Genomic DNA, 14,406 nt, shown 5'->3' on the forward strand with positions numbered 1-14,406 from the left:
CTGGGATGTTCAGGAGCAGGTTACTATAGCAGGGGTGGCAGCCTTTGAAGAAATATCATTCCAGCCTTTTGAGTAGCAAAAATCTGCAAATTTGGATTCATTTCCTGACTCTACCAACAGCTGACTATGGGACCCTAAACAAATCCCTTTTCCCACCAAGCTTCCCCAAAAATGAGGATGATATTTTGGGTTTCCTAAGATAGTTTCCATATATGTGGAAGCATCTGGTGCCTGTAACTGTTCTTTAGTTTATTCATTCAACCAACAACTTTTATTAGGCACTTATTCTGGGCCAGGCACTGACAAGGCATGGGGGTTCAGCAGACATGGCCCGGTCTCCTGGAGCTCCCCAGGGTGGGGAGGCAGGGTTGGTCTACTCTCTAGAACGGGGTTTGAACAGGGTCTCCTGCTCCAAGTGACACCTGAGCATCTGTGGAAAAGTCTGAATGAAGTGAGAGATCAAGTCATGTGACCACCTGAGGGAAGAGTTCTAGAGTTCTAGGGGATGGAAGAGAAAGGACAACTAGAGGATGCTTCTGCCGTTGAGTGTGTGTGTGTGTGTGTGTGTGTGTGTGTGTGTGATTACAAATCATTCCCTGCACAGAACCAGCAAGGTCAGGGGAGGACCCTGCAAGACCCAGGTGCCCAGATAGGACTGGGAAAAGGGACGGGCGCCTCTGTTTTCCTATCTCTGCACTCGTTGTGAAAGCCAGTGATCCCTCTGGCCCTGAGCTTCCCTTTGTCTGTGAAAGAAGTGCTCCCTCTTGGGCATCTTGCTCCTCGGGCACCTAATCTGGCATTCATTGGTCTCTGCATCTCCCATGCTCCCCCAGAGCCACCCTGACCTTCATCTAGTTCCTTAAAGCAATATATTCTTTCTCGCCTCTGGGCCTTAGTCCAGGCTGTTCCATCTGCCCGGAACACACCCCCTTATACCCGTCTTCACTCGGCTAACTCATACTTCCATGTCATTGCTTACATGGAATGCCTTCTGGAATCCAGCCTTCCTGAATGTCTCCAGGCCAGGATCTGGTACCTAGTGAGTGGATGATAAATATTTGTCCTGAGCTGGAGATCCTTATCTCAAGATAGGGACACAGGGTCCCTGCCCTGAAGATTCCAGGTCTGGATGGGAAGACAAGATGAAGTTACATGATAATGCACCTTCTCTATAAAGCATGGAGGAGGCCAGAGGATATGACAGAAGCAAAGGCAGGAGGCCAGAAATCACAAGGCCAGCAGGTTAGGCTGAGTGGAAAACTTTTTTTTTTTTAAAGATTTTATTTATTTATTCATGAGAGACACAGAGAGAGAGAGAGAGAGGCAGAGACACAGGCAGAGGGAGAAGCAGGTTCCACTCAGAGAGCCTGACGTGGGACTTGATCCCGGGACTCCAGGATCACACCCTGGGCTGAAGGCAGTGCTAAACCTATGAGCCACCCGGGCTGCCCATTAGTGGAAAACCTGACTGAGGTCAGATGTTGCCCCCTGCAGGCTTACACACCATGAGCCTCTGGCTCCTGTCCATCCCAGTTATGCTACATGCTTGGGTTGAGACCTCGCTCTCCAGAATCTGGATTATCATAAACCAGACTTAGAAATTATAATCGGCCAGAGGGAGGTCCAGGCTTCTGTTAGTTAGGCTGTCTTGCATGTCCTTCTGGAGAACGTGTTTACTTGACTTTTCCAAAGCTGGTTCTGCTTATGACCAATTCCATAAAAGGTCTCCTACAAAGGGAGCTCAGAATCCCATAACCACATGTGCTCTTGGAGAGTCCTTTTGCTCAATAGCATCGCAAAGATTCCTGAAATGTCCTGCAGGAAAGGCTGGGTTAACTTTAACAGCCCTGTTCCCTACACTCAGTTTTAGAATAAGCAGTCCTTCTTGTGACCCACCAAAGGTCCTGCAGACAAACACCAGGAAATGCAGATCGAACCCATTCTCTGTGCAGGGACTGACAGAGGAAGTTAAAGCGATTGCATTTATTGCACACTTTTCCTTCGAGCTGGAGGAGAGAGTAAATACGATGAAGGAGAGAATTACCAACCAGAGATATAAAGCAGTTGTCTTACAGGGAATGTTCTGTTTGCCCAGGGAGAGGGCTTTCAGAATATAAAGCACCATTTCTTCCCCTAAACATCCCTGGGGAGAAAGGAAAGAGAAACTGAAAGAAGCCCTCCGACCAACCACTGGAGATGGGAACATTTCTGTTGGTTTCATTTACATAAGTGTCCTTGGCAATTTGTCCCAATTTGCCTCATTACAAATGATGTAAACATCCGGCGCAATCACAGGCAAAATGGGACAGTTTAAATGCTGCCTGATTAAAAACCCTGGGTTGGCTGCAATGACTTACACGTATGCTAACCATTTCCCTACAAGGACCTTGGTTGCAAAGTTCTGGAACCTTCAGGGAAGGTTCCTAGGCCTAGGTACTATTCCCTGTGGCTGCACTCTCCACATAGAGCCTAGTAAAAAGACACAGTCTTCTTTATATTTTTATGCCAGAAAAGGAGGGAAAGAAGGAAGGAAGGAAGAAGAGAGAGGAAGAAAAAGAAAAAGAAAGAAAACTGACATTTTCACCTTTGCCATCTCACTGGTGGTCAAGGCACTATAAGCAAGGGGGTGAGAGAATCAAAATTCAAATGCTAGTACTCAGGTTATGTGTGTGACTTCAAACCAATCACATCATTTGACTAAGCCCCAGTTTCCTAGGCAGTGATATCTGGCCTGTCTCTCACTGTTGATGAGACACCTAACTAGAAACTTCATAAGGACAGAGACCCTGTCTTGTCCATCACTGTATCCTTAGAGCCTGAACAGTGCCTGGCAAATAGTAGGTGCTCAATAAACAGTTACTAAAGGGATAGATGGATGATTGAATGAGGAGGGAGCAGCTCTAGGGGGATAGCACCTAATCTTAAAAACACTGTACCAAGGAGAGGGGGACCCTTCAATAGCTGAACTTGCCCCTCATCCTTCAGAACATGGATGTGATGTTCCCTCCTCCTCAAATCCTTCCCCAGGGCCTCAGCTAGAGATAGCACAGTCAGGCACTGACTTGAGTTCATAGCCTGGTTCATGACTTTGGGCAAGTGGTTGAACTCTTGGGGCCTCAGCTTCCTCACCTGTATCCTAGGGAAAGCAAGACCATTTGCTAAGATGCAAATGGCCTGTGGACCCAAAGGCTTTCTGGGAGCCTATGGGCAGGAGGCACCTCAGGAGGTCTGTTGGATCAGAGTTTCTGGCAGGCCCTAAGAAGCTCACCACTGTCAGAGCTGGGGTGAAGTTGATTTGGCCAAAGTGGTTCCCACATGTGAAGCTGAACTGAAGGTTCTGACAATGTCCAGCAACTCCAAGTGCAGAAACACTAGGTACATGTCCTGCTTCAGCTCCGAACATGAGGGGCAATTGAAAATGATTGGAAGAAGACACGATCAGAACACAGGCCTTCTGGCTCTTGCTGGTCTTGGCCTTTAATTAGTTGCTGTGTGATCTTGTGCCTCTACCCAACAATCTGAAAGGCGGTTGTTGGTTCATGGTGCTCGGGAAAATTAGAGGATTCTGTGAATTCCTGGTACTGTCAACACTGAATTCTGTGTACCTTTCAGCTAGGAACCTTCAGATCTACCTATGCCAGCATCCCCCAGTCACAGAGCTCCAACTGGGAGGAACGGTGAAGGGTTTGAAGAAAAAAATTTGAAGAAGGGAAGTAACAGAGCCAGACCCCCCTCAGCAAATGGCAGGCGCATGGGGCAAATACCCTAAGATTCTGGCCCAAAGCCTACCACTTGCTGACCTCAAGAGTATTATTAACTACTAACCTCTGAGTCTCCGTTTACTCATCTTGAAAATGGAAATAAAACCACATACCATGCAATGTGGTATATAAACTAATGTAGGGTCTGGTTCATAGCACATGCTCAAAGAATGTCAGTTCTATGTTTTTTCCCCCTGGAGAACTTTATAGTAGACATTGGGGTGTCTTCCCAACATCCCTCGCACCCTTTCCTTGTCCTGCGGCAGCTGAGATGGCATCATCCCACCTCCAGCTCTGAGAGTGGACTCCAATGGGTGCACACGCAGCAGCTTAATCCTATGGGTTCCCTTGGCCTTGATCACTGGTCTGGGGAAGATAAAAGACCTGTAAGGTGGTTCAATGAGACTTAAAATCAGAAATCTAGATTGTTGATTAGAAAGAGAGGAACTTTCTCTGGAAGGAGTTTATTGCAAAAATGAAGACTGGGGCTGGGGCTGCTACAGCCATTTTACTACCATGAAGGAACTCGCCATGAGAACAGAACTAACTTGGTTAAGTATAGAGCAAGTTCCACCGGAAATGATGCTGAGGTTTCACCAAACTGTACCTGAAATCTACATCTGCACATCTTAGATCCATGAGCTAGTGAATTCCCTCTGTTACTTAAACCAGATAAAGTGAAATTTGTGGAGGAATAAAAAGCATACTAACTAAAAAAAACCTTCAGGTATTCAACATGCCTGAACCCACCCCCAAGTCTATTGGGAGCTTGTCACAGTTTTCATAAACCAATTTAGATATGCCAATTCTCTTGTATTAATTGGCTTTCCAGGGACTGGTTTCTGCTCTCTCTTCAGTCATTTAAAACTCAGAGCAGCACAAGGACCTCGTGGACCTCGTGGACCCAGGAATCCAGGTAGCGGCCTGGATACTCTGCTTCCTGGAACCTTGTACTTCTTCCCTTTGCTTAGGGAGTCTGCTATAGGAGAAGTGTCCATCTCCCAGTCACACTGGAAACCAGTGGCAGGGAAGCTGGGAAAAAGCAAGATAGGGCCAGAGAAAGAACACCAACTTCAGGGTCAGGGAGACTCAGAATCTGAGCTCTATTTTTCCAAGCTTCCAAAGTCACATCACCCCTCTTGAGCTTCGGTTTTCCCATCTGCCAAGGGGAGGATGATACTCACCCTGCTGGGCTCTTGTGACAATTTCAAGACATCATGTGTAAAATGCCTGCCTGAGAGCCTGGGGGCAGTTGGCATTTGATAAATTGTAGCTGTTGTTTAGATTTTTGTCATAACTGTGGTTGCTCTTCCCATTTTCCTGAGCCAGTAAAGATATAAATTTCAAGGGGCTTCAAGATTTCTCCGTGGAGCAGGAGCTATGTAATAAAAGATAGCATTATCATTTGTCACTGCAGAGCGTTGTTGGGGAGGTCTATAGAGGGTGGTCAGCCGCACACCTCAGCAGCCCTAACATTCAGCACGAGTCAGTGATACGCCCGCTCTGGGTCTTTCTTAAGGTCAGTGATCCCCATCTTCTTATCAGTTTTTAGAGCTATCAATGTACAGAGCACCAGGTCCAGAAATGATGAGAGAAGAAAGAGGAAAAGCTGAATAAGACAAAATTCTCTGTCCTCAAGCTGCTCATAAGTGAATATAGACAGCTTTGGAGTCTCATTGTCCTGATTCCAATCCTGGTTCCGTTGGTCCCCTTGCTGAGCAGCTGTGTGACTTGAACCAAGTTATTGAACCTCTCCGAGCCTTAGTTTCCTTTTCTGGGGGAAAAAAAAAACAGTGGGAACAATAACGCATCTCTCTCAGTTTGTTGGAACATAATGAAAAGTAGGGGATAAAGGTGGCTTGCACCATCCCTAGGGCAAAGGAAATCTTCATCAAGTTTCTTTTTGCATTGGGTTGCACAGTGTTCCCCCAAAATTCATGTCCACTCAAAATGTGACTTTATTTAGAAATAGTGTCTTTGCAAAAATGGGGTCTCTTAATTAGTTAAGGATCCAAAGATGAAGTCATCCTGGATTTAGGGGTGGATCCTAAGTTCAATGACTGGTGTCCTTACAAGAAAAGAGGACTGACTGGTGTCCTTGTAAGAAGAGAGGATGCCAAGAGACACAGAGAAGACAACCATGTGAATACAGGGGCAGAGGTGGAGTTCTGCTGCCCCAAGCCAAGGAACACCCTGAAACTAGAAAAGGCAAAAAGGATTCTTCCCCAGATTCTCAAGGGGAGTATGAACCTGCTGACATCTTGGTTTCAGACTTGTAAGCCTGCAGAGCTGGGAGGGAATCCATTTCTGATGTTTTAAACCACCCCAGTTTGAGGTGCTATGTTACAGCTGCCCTGGGAAAGGAGACCACCCTTCTTCCCCCACCCCTCTTCCCTGAACCACAGTAGAAGTGAACACTGCTTCATTAAGTACATGTAAAGAAGTGTGGGATGCAAGGTGCAGTAAGGATGGGCAGGAAGGGGTGGAACCCTGGAAATGAGGGGTGACCCCCGTGCCCTCTGACAATGGTCTGCAGACTAACAGGATGGGTGGCCTACATGAGTGAAATAGGAAGGCTACTGCTGGGGACTCTGGGCCACCAGCCCCCCAGAGCTGTTCTTAGCAGGAACTCAGTTACAACCCCATGTCCCAGGGCTGCGGCCAGACCCAGCCTTCATTCCACAGCCCAGACCCCCCGAGGCCCTGTGCCTCCTGCCTCCAGTCCAAAGTGGTACAGCCTCTGGGAGAAAGGCGCCCTGCCTAATGCACTGACCTGAGCAATCAGTCCCTGGGCCTGAGGACCTCAGACTGCTTTAACCGGGACAAACTCAGTCCTCAACCGCTGAATGATGGATTCAACCAATATCGTGAAATAGGTCATAGCAATACTGGTGAACGTATTTGAGTGTCTACTTCGCTGTTCTTTGACTCATTCAGAGTCCATTTATTGAGCACCTACCATGTGCCAGCCACTGTTCTAGGTACTGAGCACACAGTGTGACCTTGACCGAGAAGATCCCAATCAGGTGGCACTGAGAGTCAGGTGGGGGTGGGGAGGCAGGAAATTAATGAACAATAAGTGAAGCAGCGATAATCAGTCACTGTTGGGGCTAAACTCAGTGAGAGGTACCTACAGACAACAGGGGCTTCATTTTCTCCAAACTTCGTCTTCAGCCCTCTAGTCTTTCATCTCCATCCCTCTCCATTTTACGACACCTCTAGCTGTTCTCCTAGCTTTATGGTGGCTTCCACTGTCATCTCAGTAACAATGTCAGTTTTTGATTGTTGAAAAGTCTCATCCAATCAGGACTTCTTGTGCCATTTACCATTTCTGTGCCCAGAGCTCAGACCTGGAAGGGAGCTTCCACACTTCTTCCCCTCTGCTTGCTACCCTTCCTGCTTCTGGCCCAGGGCAGGGAAAGCCTTGGCAAAGAGACACAAAGTTCTCTGATCTTGGCTGGGGCTGTTAGTGACTTTCTCTGGGCCAGCATGAGCTGTCTGTGATGTTCCGTGACATGGTGCACTGCCAACATCGGGCTCCTTGGTGGAGGGTTCTTTCCCAGTCTTTTGTAGATAGATGCCCCTGTCAGCTCCCTGTGTCCTCTGCTCCTGGGCCCCCCTAGCCCCTGCTTGGGTCCTTTCACCCAGCAGCAGCTCCCTTAGCAAGGAGGGGAGGGTATCTCACACAAATGCCTCCAGCCCACTAACCTTCCTCAGCGTCCCCCTGGCCACAGGAAACTCCAAACTTTGCTGTACCAGATGGCAGGAGGGCATGTGCCCAGCCGGCCTCTTTACTCAGCCACCTCAGGCTGCTTCAGCATGTCCCCAGCTCCTGAATCTTTTAAAGGGGTTCAACCTCCAGGGCTCTGTCGCCACCTCAGGCCTGTGTCTGCAGCTCAGGACTCTTGGCTGTGGTGTGAACCACCAGCCTCCTTTTAGCATGGACACTCTCATCTCTGAGAGGGGCACCCCCGGCTCCCCACTACTGAGCCATGATGCAGGGGGAACACCCCTGCGTGGTGAAGAAAGAGAAAATCCAAAGTGCTCTCTACCACAAATCTCCTTCCATCCCTTTGGGAATTTCTAGCCTTTGCTTGTATACCTGGGAGGGGTGTGGTCACCAAACCCATCCCACTTTCAGCAAGTCTAACATGCATCCAACTCTGTTTGTTCTACTGATGTGCACAGAGCCACTTCCCAGCCATTGTCCCCAGATTTTAATAAGCGTTAGCCAGAATCCCACCTACCAGGCTGGAGCTAAAGTGGGAGGGGAACTGGGCAGCACCACCAGGAGGCAGCAGGGAGCCCCGGAGCCCAGACTAGGCGGCAAGCATACAGGACCATGCAGATCTCATGAGTGAGGGCAGGGTCCCCACGTGGGAACAGCCAGCTGGATGGAACAAAACAAAAGAGGCTCAAAGCGTAGTGAGTGTCAGGGTGAGCTGCATGGGATAAGTCAGGTCAGAGAGAAGGCTGGCCTGGGCCTGCAGGTTCTTGCGGTATGTGGTAAGAAATTTGGAAGTCCCTGGAAACTTTGAGGGCCAAGGAGGGATATGGCCACTTGTCACTGTTGTGGAGATCGGGCTAGATCTGTGCCGGGTGCTATGTGTGGCATGTTCAAGTATTTACTTCCTTTAATCCTCAGAATAACCCTGTCATCTAGGTCTGAGCTCCTATATTTAGGAGGCAGGGAAACTGGGGCTTGGGAACGCTGTCCCAGCCCCAGCTGTTAGGTGCAGAGGCTGAATTTCATGCCCAGGACTTGGAGACTCCTGGCTCTTAGCTCTTTCCATCAGAGCATGCTGACTTCCTAATGGGGGTAGAGAAGGGACCCTGCAGGCTCTCACACCACCCCGAGCAGGTGTCACTGCTCCAGCCTATGAGCCTGGACACCAGCCAAGGAGGAGTGGGTGCTAGGAAAGCCCTAGAGCAAATGCTGCAATCTGAGAAACTCCACACCCCGCTGACCGTGCTGGGACAGGGGCAGGGCTGCTCACATAGGAATAGGCAGGCTTAGGAGGAGCTGCTAGTACTGCCCCTGACTCTACAGACCTGAGGAGTGTCCCCCAGAGCTTCTTTGCCCTACCATTACCCAGACGGGAGTCAGAAGCTGACTTCTCAGGGCTGTGGCCTGACAAGCCTGGGTGGCACATTGCAGGGAGGTTGTCACTCCAGTAGTGACATTAGTCTTGTGGGGGCTGGGATTGTGATGGCTACTTCAGCATTTGAAAACCCCTTCCTCAGTTTGAGAGATCCTTTCATCTCTGAATTCCATGGGAGACAGGGCCCACCTCCCTCTTGAGAAGCCTGGAAGACCAGATAGCCACTTTCCCAGCCTCCTTTGCAGCTAGCATGTGAGCATATGTCCTTGGCCCAAGAAGCTTGAAAACCAGAGACAGAGAGGCAGGTGACTTACCAGAAAGAAGAGAACTGGTGGCTGCAGCAGGAGCTGTGTCCAGTGCCTTCCCAGGGCGCCATTGTGAGCTGGGGCCCTGACCGTGCCCCGACTTTTGTGTGTATGTGTATATACATGCACTTCACAGGGAGGATAGCCAGGAACAGGTGGCCTTGTCTCCAGCATTTTCCCACAGCCTGCTCACCATTTGTTCAGTGACTTTCAAAGAATGCTGCTGTGACAGAGCTGCTAATGGTCCTGAACAACATGAGAAAAAAAATCATTTTATAATGAAGAGAGAAGATCTGTATCTTCAGGCCTGATTGTCTGGCCTTCTGGGTCATTAATCCCCCTTTGGCTTCAGCAGCCTGAGGCTCAGGCTGAGATCCACTGGCCCTGCCTGGGATGGACCCCTCACTGGGCACCCCGCTGGGGCACATTCCTCCTGAACTGTGAGCTCCCCTGCTTCTTGAGCCCCTTCAGGCAGATTGCTTCTGCCTATGGCAAATATCCTGCACTCCCCCATCAGAATGAGCACCAGGTTTGTCTGACCCACACTAGCTCAGGGAGAGAATGTTCCAGACTGCCACCCCCTGTGCCCAAGAAGTTGCCTACAGCTTCGCACAATGCCAAGCTACAACTAGTAAGGGGCTAAGGTCACTGCAAGTCCCAGAGAGACAACAAAGCTCCAGGTCCCCCTGCCACTGCCCAAGAGGCTAGCTGACCCCATGCACTCACATGCCCAAGCACTCATGGTCCTCAGGTATCCATCCACCAAAGCCTACAGCACTTTGATTTGACTTGAAGACAGCACTTGGCAAGTCTGTTTTATTTTTGGGTTTTTTTTTAAACATTTTTATTTAAGTTCGATTTGCCCACATATAGTGTAACACCCAGTGTTCTTCCCAAGAGATGCCCTCCTCAGTGCCCATCACCCAGTTACCCCATCCCCCTGCCTGCCTCCCCTTCCTAAACCCTTTGTTTGTTTCCCCGGAGTTGGGAGTCTCTCATGGTTTGTCACCCTCTCTGATATTTCCCACTCATTTTCTCTCCTTTCTCTTATAATTCCTTTCACTATTTCTTATATTCCACGCATGAGTAAAACCATAGGATGATTGTCCTTCTCTGATTGGCAAATCTGTTTTGAATCAACCTGTGGTGTTTAGCTCCCCCTGGGTAACACATGAAAAGGCTGAAGCTCCCCAGAGCCAAGGGAGAAGCTCCCTGCCTGTCCCCTGCTCTCTTGGGCGGGCAAGCACAGAGACCCAGGCTGGGGAGTTGCTCATGCTTTGAGGGATGAGGCTGGAGAGGAGATGGACTTGGGGGCTCCCCTTGACTCCAGAGCCCAGGGGCCTGCGGAGAAGTCTCAGCAGCGTGGGAATATCAGGCGACCTTTCTCTCCAAGCAATGTAAGAGCTTTATTATTAAAAAGTCTTCACTGTGGGTGGGAATGTGAACTGGTGCAGCCACTCTGGAAAACTGTGTGGAGGTTCCTCAAAGAGTTAAAAATAGACCTGCCCTACGACCCAGCAATTGCACTGCTGGGGATTTACCCCAAAGATACAGATGCAATGAAACGCCAGGACACCTGCACCCCGATGTTTCTAGCAGCAATGTCCACAATAGCCAAACTGTGGAAGGAGCCTCAGTGTCCATCGAAAGATGAATGGATAAAGAAGATGTGGTCTATGTATACAATGGAGTATTACTCAGCCATTAGAAACGACAAATACCCACCAGTTGCTTCAACGTGGATGGAACTGGAGGGTATTATGCTGAGTGCAGTAAGTCAATCGGAGAAGGACAAACAGTGTATGTTCTCATTCATTTGGGGAATATAAATAATAGTGAAAGGGAATATAAAGGAAGGGAGAAGAAATGTGTGGGAAATATCAGAAAGGGAGACAGAACATGAAGACTCCTAACTCTGGGAAATGAACTAGGGGTGGTGGAAGGGGAGGGAGGCGGGGGGGTGGGGGTGAATGGGTGACGGGCACTGAGGGGGACACTTGACGGGATGAGCACTGGGTGTTATTCTGTATGTTGGTAAATTGAACACCAATAAAAAATTAATTTATTAAAAAAAAGAAGCTATTCTAAAAAAATAAAAATAAAATAAATAAAATAAAAAGTCTTCCTCCCCAGGATGCCTGGGCGGCTCAGTGGTTGAGTGTCTGCCTTTGACTCAGGTCATGATCCTGGGGTCCTGGGATTGAGTCCCCGCATGGGGCTCCCTGCAGGGAGTCTGCTTCTCCCTCTGCCTACGTCTCTACCTCCATCTGTGTGTCTCTCACGAATGAATAAATAAATCTTAAAAAAAAAAAATCTTCCCAGACACCATGCCTGCTCTAATCTCACAGGTGTTGAGGATTCTGGCCTGGCCCACCCTTCTTCCTCTCCCTACATGCAGAGAAGCACATAGGGATTTCCTGCCTTGGGAATCCCCACCACCACCACCACCACCACCACCACCACAGAGATGGCATTAGGAAATGAAAATGTTGCTGAGAGAGTCTCTGTGGTGGCATTTGGCCCACACAGGGGAAGTACCAGGCCGGGTGTCTTCCCAGGCAGGCTGTTAGTCACACCCCCTGGCTGGCACCCCCTCACCCTCCTCCCAAACATACATGCTGCCTCCTTCATCACTGAGAAGTCAGACAAACCATCCCCAAGGGCCACTGTGAGCCTGACTCACCTTATCCAAGCCATGGCTTTTCATCCTCATAAAGCACCTGTACATAATATCCCCATTCATACAAGTGGGGAAGCAGTCTCAGAGAGGGCAAGATTCTCAAAATTGCATATGAATAGGTATTAGAGCTAGAATTTCAACTGCAGTCCTTTTGACTCCAGAGGTATGGGGTTTTTTTCTCCCTAACTACAATGCCCTCCATAAGACCCTACGAGGAAACTGCTAGGAATGCTGTTTGGTGTGGGGAGACGGAAATCAATAAAATGCGTAGTAAAGAAGGAAGCATTTATTTCTTCATAAAAGTCATAAAAAGCAACATGGGGTATTTTCCATGGCCAGGACCTGAGATCTGAGGCTGTGATTTAAGGCTCCCACTCCCAGCCTGGTTGTCCCACCAAGACGCCCATCATTACATGAATATTTACACACACACATTGCTGCAGTGCATATGTCTCTGGGAATGGCGTTTCTCTTCGAGGGGAGCTCAAGGTTAATTTGTGAGATTCATGGTTGGCGTTTCTGAGCAGTACAGGTCTGGCCCCCAGCCCGCATCGAGTGGGACAGAAAACCTGCCCCTGGCCTCCTCCCCTCCTACCGGACCTGCAGCCTGGCCCTGGGGGTAGCTCTGGATTGGAGCCCACCCAGTGCTTCTGACAGTCTCTCCCTCACCCCCAGCCCCGCCTAAGCATTTCCATCCATCATGCCATGGGCTGACTCCAGAATGCAAAATCATTTCATCCCTCCTTCCCTCCCCTTCCACCTCCGGCATCTATGGATTTGCTGTTCAGAAAACATCTGTTCCCTCCTTCACCCCTGACATATGCATCGATCTCATGCTAGCCTGGCTGCTCAGACTCACTGCCTGGGAAACACGCACTCGCTCCTGACCCTCGTGCAGGTCTGGGGGCTCTGAGCTGACAGGGTACAGGCAGGCCTAGTGAGTTTGACAAGGGGAGTCACAGGGTAGGGGGGAGCCCTTGTCCATGCAGAGAGCTCCTGGCTGAGACCCTAGATCAGAGCCAGAAGGGAAGATGTAGATCAGATGGATGAGTCGGAAACTCTTGGCAGGCTAAGGAGCTAGTCTCCGGGAACATGCCCTACCTACTGATAGAGGAGGCCTGGACAACCAAGCCCCCCCACCGCTCCCTGCCCCCACCTCCCCTGTTCAGTCAGAGACCTATCTTTCTGCAGGGGGAGTGAGGAAGGATCTCAGACAGCCAATGGGAAGCCCTGCAGCTGCAAGGCCACCACAGCCCAGAGAGGGTAGTTGAGATACCTGGCCCCACCACACTCTCCCTCCAGCACTCCAGCAATCCTGGTCTCCTTGTCATTGCCCAGTTAGGTCAGATTCACCCCACCTTGAGGCCTTGTCTGGGCACCCTCCCCCTATGGACTGCACCAGGGCTCAGGGATGCCACCTCCATCTCCCATCCACGCCCCACAGTGTCCCCAGCACCACCCACCTAGTAGGGACACCGAGTGCACACCCAAACATGTTTGTGAAATGAATTAAACCTGAGCCTGAGAAAGGAAAGCCACATAACTTCTGTTCCCTCTTCGGTGAATGGGGACAATCCATGAGATCAAGGATGTGACACAGCCTCGGACAGGAGAGGGCATCTCCCATCTGTAGCTCACTGGACAGATAGTTTCCTCCTGTGTGAAATGGGCGTCATGAATCCTGTCTCCCCAGGCGGCTGTGAGGATGACAGCGGCGAATGGCTGGGGAGCATGAGCACTGTGGGCCTGGCACTGAGTAGGAGCTCAGGAAACACGGAGCATGATGCTGCCAGCACCAAGCAGGGCCCCAGGGCCCAGGCACGGGGCTTCAGGAATCAAGAGTAAGTCTGAGCCTCGGTGATTAGTCTCTGCCATTCTCCAGATCAAAAGCTTTTCCAAAGCAGCTGGAGACCCAAAGAGGAACTTTTCCCAGATGGGATTTTTAAAAAAACAACAACACAGAATTATCTCCCTGCACAGAAGGAGATCTGTCTTCCCAACCACGGAGCCACCAGTCCCCAAACTGCTGATTTACTTATTTTTCCTAATTCCTCAGGAGCAGAAGAAAAAGCTCTAACCATCCTGGGGGCAAGTCAGGCCACAGACCTGGAAGGTATCCCAGCTCCTCCTTGGACCAGCTGGTGACCGGGGCCAGGCCCATTGGCCTGAATCCCCAGTCCTGACCAGGGAAAGGGCTCCATGATGCAGCAGCCATGGGGGGACCATCTGGCCACACTCAGGGTGTGCCTCCCCTTCACAGCCCACCCTCAGTATCCAGGACAGCCAGACGCCAGTTAGCACACTCAGCTCTGTGCCTCCCCTCTGCAGCAGAGGCCATTCATTCCTTTTCTTCTGTCCATCTGCCCATTTTCCAACCCAGGCTCATCTGGATGGATAAGCATCTGAAATCATCTTTAAAAAAAAAAGATTTTATTTATTTATTCACAAGAGACACACACACAGAGGCAGAGACATGGGCAGAAGGAGAAGCAGACTCCCTACGGTGAGCCCTGTGCGGAACCCGATCCCAGAGCCCCAGGATCACGCCCTAAGCTGAA

General features: G+C 49.9%; 1 protein-coding gene and 1 long non-coding RNA gene across 3 annotated transcripts in view; one reads left to right on the top strand and one right to left on the bottom strand.

Annotated features, from left to right (window-relative positions):
- Positions 1 to 14,406, top strand: part of KCNIP1 (potassium voltage-gated channel interacting protein 1) — a 337,230-nt gene that overhangs the window by 231,083 nt on the left and 91,741 nt on the right. The window lies entirely within an intron of this gene.
- LOC121488040 overlaps positions 1,341 to 14,406 on the bottom strand; it is a 35,291-nt gene continuing 22,225 nt past the window's right edge. The window contains exons 2-3 of the long non-coding RNA XR_005986968.1: positions 9,178 to 9,414; positions 1,341 to 5,535 (exon numbers count right to left, since the gene is read on the bottom strand). This is a non-coding gene — a long non-coding RNA (uncharacterized LOC121488040). The remainder of the gene's footprint in view (positions 5,536 to 9,177; positions 9,415 to 14,406) is intronic.

Source organism: Vulpes lagopus, chromosome 3 (genome assembly GCF_018345385.1).
Source record: "Vulpes lagopus strain Blue_001 chromosome 3, ASM1834538v1, whole genome shotgun sequence".
NCBI classification, from domain to species: domain Eukaryota; kingdom Metazoa; phylum Chordata; class Mammalia; order Carnivora; family Canidae; genus Vulpes; species Vulpes lagopus.